The sequence below is a fragment of the Palaemon carinicauda genome, chromosome 16 (genome assembly GCF_036898095.1).
Source record: "Palaemon carinicauda isolate YSFRI2023 chromosome 16, ASM3689809v2, whole genome shotgun sequence".
Taxonomy (NCBI): domain Eukaryota; kingdom Metazoa; phylum Arthropoda; class Malacostraca; order Decapoda; family Palaemonidae; genus Palaemon; species Palaemon carinicauda.
The window spans coordinates 108,041,172-108,048,671 of NC_090740.1; positions in this window are offsets into that span (position 1 = coordinate 108,041,172).

Consider the following 7,500-nt stretch of genomic DNA (forward strand, 5'->3'; position numbering starts at 1 on the left):
TAAAAAGAAAAAAAAAAAAAAAAATACATACCTACAAGTGAATAAAGCAAAATGCTATATGCAAGTTAAGTTTCGCATCATCTGAAAATTATATTTCTAATTCTTCCATTCTTTCCTTAATAGATTCCTGATGCCTTGATTATCTCCGGAGATAACGCTCCGGAGTTGGGAGAAAAATTAATGATTGTTTATTTGTAGGTAATTTGATAATTATGAATTATGTATTAACTAAATATCTGTTAATAGGTAGTTATCAAAATAACTATATTCAAGACTTCGTAGGTGATAGTGAATATACAAGTTCCACTCTTGTTCAGATTAAGAGAGGCGTTTCAGTCATTAGAAATTGAAAATATTTACATTTTCGCTCATAAATAACTAGACTAAAAAGATATATATTTTTTTCATACATAATTTTTGAAAGAAAAAAATGATAGATTTGATTGTAACTTATTGTCTAACAGAGGGTTCGATATTGATACATAAATGTCTAGAAATTGGTTTCATTTCGTTAATATGTACACATATATGTGTGTAAAGTAGAAGATTATTCTTAATCTAAAATTAAGTACTCCTCTTTGATGCTTATTTAGATAGGCCACTCAACTGTGTTTCAAAGTTCGCCGTTTCTGCACATATTCTGAGTTTAATTTTTGGATGTGCTCCAGTCGATAATTACTATTTAATGTTTAATTAATCCTTGGGTCAGAGACATCTAAGGTCTACGGCTCATAAGAGAGAGAGAGAGAGAGAGAGAGAGAGAGAGAGAGATAATATTAAATGTAAAAGAAAATCCAAATGTAATTTTAATTTAATAACTTCTTCCAGAATGATGCATTTTCCTTTTAAGGTGTTTATAAAGAATTAAGTTGTTCCATGAGGATCCTAAACCTGAATCAGGAATGCAATTGGTTTGGAGGTACAAATTTCAATAAGTTGGGTGTCCGAACGGGAGGTCTCCATGTGAACAGTTAAGTAATGAGTTAGAGGAAGCATCCAGATGGGTCTTGCAAACGAAGAAATTGTCTTCGTAAGCGAAAAGCAAAATAATTAGCATTTAGTTTATTGTCATTGGATTTTAGTGTTTTTTTTTTTCTTTTCTTTTCTTTTACGATTGATGCCACTATTCCTTTTCCTTAATTTCACCCAATATTTTATGGTTTCACAATTAATCCGGGAATATTCGAATAAGATAACACAAAATCTAAACACGTGAACAGTTAATTACTAATAAGCGGAATAATGAGAGGAGGTAAAAGATAAAAGAAAACTATCAAGTCTAATAAACAAAATATATTTCCTTTTTGTGCTGGACTGTTTTCCATTTTAGAATCTCTTGGGCTTGAGCCTCCTTCACGTGATAGGATTGTAGCTAGCTTAGTAATAATAATAATAATAATAATAATAATAATAATAATAATAATAATAATAATAACAAAAGGGGCACTCAGTAGAGCGCAGACCTCCGCTTCTGCAGCATATTTCTCGACTTTTTGCTTGACATCGATAGTGACCTTTGATCTTGACATGTAATAATTGGCGTGGATTTTCATACACTCAAGTCTCTGGGACAACGATGTTCAAACTTATTTATGATTATGTTAATTGGACTATTTGCTTGACCATGACCTTGACCTTTGACCTTGACCTTAAAAAATTTACTCATTTCCAGCTTTTTTAAATACCACTTAATTCCTGCAAGTTTCAGTACTCTGCAATAAAAATTGTGACCAGGAAACTGTTCACAAACAATCACAAAAAGAAACACAAACAGAGGCGAAAACATAACCTCCTTCCAACTTCTTCTTTAGTGGAGGAAAAAATAATAAGTTTACGCTGACCTAGTGTAGGTGAGAAACAAATGTATTTAGATTATAAGAAAGGGGATGCAAAAGTAAAAATAATAAAAGAAAAAAGCTGTTAAAAGAAATACAAATGATACCTTAAGTCTAAATCATAAAATATAAAAGATGAAAATTAAATGGTTTGACTGAAGCATATCTTATTTATATGATGTGGGTCCCCTTACAGCAGGTTGGCCAAGGCACCAGTCAACCATTGGGATACTATCGCCAGGAACTTATAAGATCCTTTGACTGGCCAGATATTACTATAATCGATCCCTCTTTGGCTAGGCTCATTTTTCCTTTGCACGCATGACACTGAATAGTTTGGTTTATTCTTTACACATAATCATCTTTCCTCATACGCCTGATAAGACTAATATAACCATAAAATTCTTCTTCACTCCAAGACTTTCTTCATTCTGCTATCAATTATTTTTCGTATTTGAAAATCTATATATTTTTCTATTAACATAACAATAACATTATGAAATAAAAGCTGTCACTAAGAATTTTGGAATTTAGATTCCAGTAGAAATTAACTATATTCCAATTGTTAAGTGCTTTGGTCTTAGTTTAAATTGCACTATGATCAAGAATTGATTACATAAGTTTATTGCATTCTATTATAATTCAAAAGTCATAGTTTTTTTTAAATATGGCAGGATTTCCAAAAAAGGTTGTATATTAAATTTTTGAACAGTCTCTTTTGTTTGTTGCGCCATTCCATTTCCCAACAGATTACATTTTACATTTTTTTTTTATGAAGTAATATAGCATATCATTTTCAAATGATACTTTTTTTTTCACTTTTCTTGTCATTTCCTGAAGGAAAAAAAATCATTACCCTATTGTAATTAAAAACCGAACGCATTTTATCTAGATCTTGTGATATGTCCCCTAACCTCCATATTATGACTTAAAATCCTTCTATTAGTATTGTAGAACTCTATGATTTCATGAGTGTGATTGAGTTCCATTTCATAATGCTTTAAATTTCATGTAACTGGTTTCCATATCTGGCATTAATCTCTTAAATAAATATAATGACTAATTAACGAAAGTACAAAAAAGTTGGTTACCCAAATTTGTTCTTTTAAAAATAAATAAAAAAACATATTATGTTTATCCTAATTGCATGAATTGTTATTTGGGGATGTCATATAATGATGATAAATTTATACAGGGCCGTTTTCTGCTTTATACAAACCGAATTCTAATCCAGTCTTCATTCAAACGCTTTCTTACTTTCATTGGAAAATCATGTCAGTTGTCATCAGTTGCGTCTGTTTCATCTTCTCCTTTATCCTCAGGATATTTAATGCGATTGATTTCCTGTCATAACAGTATTATTTCTATCGTCTCTTCCTACTGTATATACTATGACTTGAAACTCCGATCATGGAAATCCCTTGGAGGAAGTCTAAAATTTCCGCTTCGTTCCAACAATTTGCGAGAATATCGAATTGTCATTTATACCGGATTTCTAATTCATATGATGGATCCCATGATAAAACTGCTTCACCTTTCATATATTCATATATGCACGTTATTGATTGCATGAATAAAATTTCAAATGTGCAATAGGGGGCAGGAAAAGGATATGACCTAGCGAGTACTTACACTTATAGCCATAATTTTATTGCAAATTATAAGATTGTGTATACAATATGGAAGTTTGTTCTTAATTACTGTCATTATGGACATGAATCCGCTATGACTATTGGAAATTATTTGTTTACAATACCTAGCAATCTGTATTTGGATTTTTTACTAAACATCTACCAAGAGAGAACATTCACAGGTTTTATCCATAAAATTTCTTTTGAGAACAAAAAAAAAAAAAAGGTCAATTCTGTTTTAAGAAGTTTTGGTAAAGTGAGCGGATGCAGAGTTGAAACTTCGCATTACAGCTAGCAGGCAACATTTTTATTTACATTCACTTTTATTCCAATAAAACAAATGAAACTACGACTGCTGTATTTTCTTTTATGTATATAATGACACTGCCGGTCGATAGTCATCAATCCTGGAATTAAAAAATTGTTAAGATTCATGAAGCTACACTAAATGTTGAATATCATACCGTTTTAATTAAAAATTATACATGTGTATATATATATATATATATATATATATATATATATATATATATATATATATATATATCCCAATTCATGTATGTAGATGTGTGTTATGTATCACGGTAAATGAACTCTTTAATCATAAGAATTCCACAGAAACCTATAACTCAGCATGTTATTGTAGCAAGTTTAGTTACCTTTGTGCGCTCAAGTAGGCAAGGTTCTCGCACCTGAGACAGTGATAGCTCTGTACAGAATAGAGTGTACTTACGAACCTTTTGTAATAAATGAAGAAAACCCAATTTTGACGTCTCATTGTCAGTCTACATTGGTCATATTGGTGCCAGGTGTAAAAATACGTCTGCTGTGAGCGAAGTTGTTCTTTGAGCTGGCAGAATAAAAGTTCAAGATGCCCAGGTAGACAAGGAATAACATAGCAAACACCGCTGCTGCAGGAGATGAGAACGAAGGAGCAGTGGGATATAGCATTCCCAATGAAGAATATAGACAGGAAATTAGAAGGCAAGAATTGGAAAAAAAGGTAGATAACTTACAACAGTTAATGAACAGATTGTTGGTGGAATGAGAAGAGAAGCGACGCGCAAACATAGCATATCCGATGTACATGGACGGAGTCCAAACACACATAAGTGAAAGTACACATGCACAGAAGAGTGAAGATGCGCAAATCGTAGTTCGAAAGTTGCCAGAACCCTAGGCAAGTGTTAGGCCTTTTGATGATCAACGGCTTAACGAAGGGCTTCAATTGATTGAAGTGTTTTTGAGAGACATTGAAGTAGCCACATATGGGTGGCCGCAAAGAGAAAAAGCTATTCAAGTAATTAGATTGTTGAAAGATGCTCCTGCAATACAGGTAATGTTTTGGCCACAAGACAGTTTGAGAAGTTATACTGAAATAAAACTATGTTTGATTGAGAAGTATGCCTTACCTGATGCGGGAAAGGGAGACCTAAAAAGCTATAAATCAAAAATTAGGGAAGGTGAATCCATTCTTAGTTTTGCAACTTGCATTATTTGCGATTGAGATTCGTTTGCTACTGCAAGTGCCAATCTCCCAGAAGGTGATAAAAAAGCAATTGCCGGTAAACACATGAGCAGATTAGTAAACCCGTATTTATGTGGTTATTTGTTCAATGACATTCGCTCATTAGCAGACTTAGTGAACTCAATACAAAACATTTTAGACAGTTTGCCAGAAGAAAAAATGACTGGGAATAACTTGCCCGATTCCGAGAAGCTGACAGCCATGAGAGTAGAGCAGGTTAGAGGAAAACACAGTCAGCAATCCTGGCAGTGTGGGGGAGAGGGATCCTCCCACTGTTACACTTGTCAGGCCTACGGTCATCTATCTCGAGAGTGCTCAGCAAAAAACACCATGGGCGGGCGAGCTGTGGCACACTGACACCTCCCTCTGCTCAACATCCGAGAAAAAGGAAACAGAGGAAGGGGGAGACGAGGGAGTTTGAAGCCCCTCCACATGACATCCCAAGCAGTAGACGAGGAAGCGATGAAGACACCGGGACCTCCATTGGTAACCCCGACCTCACCCCCGCAGCACTAGGGAGAAGCGGCATTGCACCTGAGGTCATTGGCCCATGCTCCATATCTCATAATGGCCGTCTAGGAGTGTTAGCAGTTAGGATTGACCTGCCAGATAAATCCATTCAAGTGCTGATTGACGCAAGAGCCATCGTTTTACTGATTGATAAAAGATTCTCCCTAAACCCACTACAGTCAGCAGCATCCATCCTCCTCGACACGCTAAGAGGAAATAAACTACACCTAAACCATACAACTTTCGTCAACTTTAAGGTGGGATCTGTGAAGTTTACACTTGATTATTTTGTCTTGCCAACCTCGGGAACTCCAGGAATCGATGCTACTTTAGGAACTTATTTTATCTCTAATAGTCAAATATGTATTTTTTGGGGAAAAATACAAAAGCAGTAAAAGCAGGAGGATATATTTTGCTGATAGAAAACACAAGGGAGTAAGTGCGTGCATTGGCTCGGAGTGATATTTAAGTAAGATAACAGCTGTATCTGAAAGAGAAGTGTTGTCTCCCCCAGACACTTACGAGCATATCAGTGACCCCGTGTCCCCCTCTTCCAGAAGGAACCAAGGTCGTTGTAAACCCCATGACAATTGGGCCCAAGTAATATTACAGGGCTTGACGGGTATAAAAGAGAAAAGAGCTTATATAACGATAGTTAATTTTTCAAATAAAAGAGTTGTATTAGGAAGTGATTCTGTGTGTGCATTAGAATTATGTGAAACTGCTTATAATGGGATGTTGTGAGCTACAACTCCAGCCCACACAGATGAACGTACTCAGAATTTTATTATGCAAGCACGAAAACTATGTCCATCCGAATATCAACCTGTAATTAGTGACATTGTCAATAATTATTCTGATGTAATTGCAATTGGAGATGAGCCACCTGGGAGGATTGATCGATTTGCCTTTAGCATTGAAACTGGGCAGAGGGAGCCGATCAGGTCAAGGCCTTATAAGGTACCCATTCCTTTCCAGGGAGAGATAGATAGGGAAATTCATAAATTAAGGGAACAAGGGATAATCGAAGAGAGCGAATCCCCCGGGCTTCTCTAATTGTAGCTGTTAGGAAAAATGATGGTTCGGTACGATTTTTTGTTGATTATAAGAAGTTGAATGTAGTCATAAGGATAATGCATTTCCATTGCCCTCGATCGAAGAATTACTTGTGAAAAAACGAGATAGTAATTATTTTACAACTGTTGATTTGAAATCTGGATAGTATCAACTACCATTCAGGAAAACAGTAAATCTAATATGGCATTTATAGCTAATGATCAACTATTTCAGTTTAATTTTCTTCCTTTTGGTGTTGAAAATGCTCCAAGTCATTTCTGTAGAGTAATGATGGCGGTTTTGTCTCCCTTCATTGGCCATAATGTTCATATTTATTTAGACGATATCATAATTATAGGGAAAACGGCCGAAAAAAACATCAAAGGCTTTTCATAGTCCACAAATGCTACCAAAAGGGGATTTCTATATTTTACACATAGCTGTATAACATTTCTAATAAGGAAAGTTTGGTCAGTGCAACTTCTACCTTTTCTAAATCCTGCTTATTTATCTCTCAGCTTTTCTTCAATCGTTCCCTCCAGTTTCTTGATTATAAGCATACTATGTATTATGCCTCTGTAATTACTGCAATCAGTTAGGAGTCCTTTTTTTTGCTATTCTCACCATCACTCCTAACTCTCATTCATCAGGTATACCTCCCCATGCCCCATTCTACAGAATAGTCTTGTAAATAGTCTGTGAGTCACTTCATTTTCAGCCAGTATCATCTAAGCAATTATTCCATCATGACATAGGGCTTTCCATCTCTTTATTTTTTTTAGGGGGATAGCTTCTTCATCAGCTTCAGGTATATTCATCATATTATTCACCTCATATCTTCTATTCAGAGCCTCACTAAAGTGTTCCAACCGACGTTGTCTTTCTTCATCTTTTGTTGCTATAATAGAACTATCTCTCTTTATGACGGGTACATGCTTCT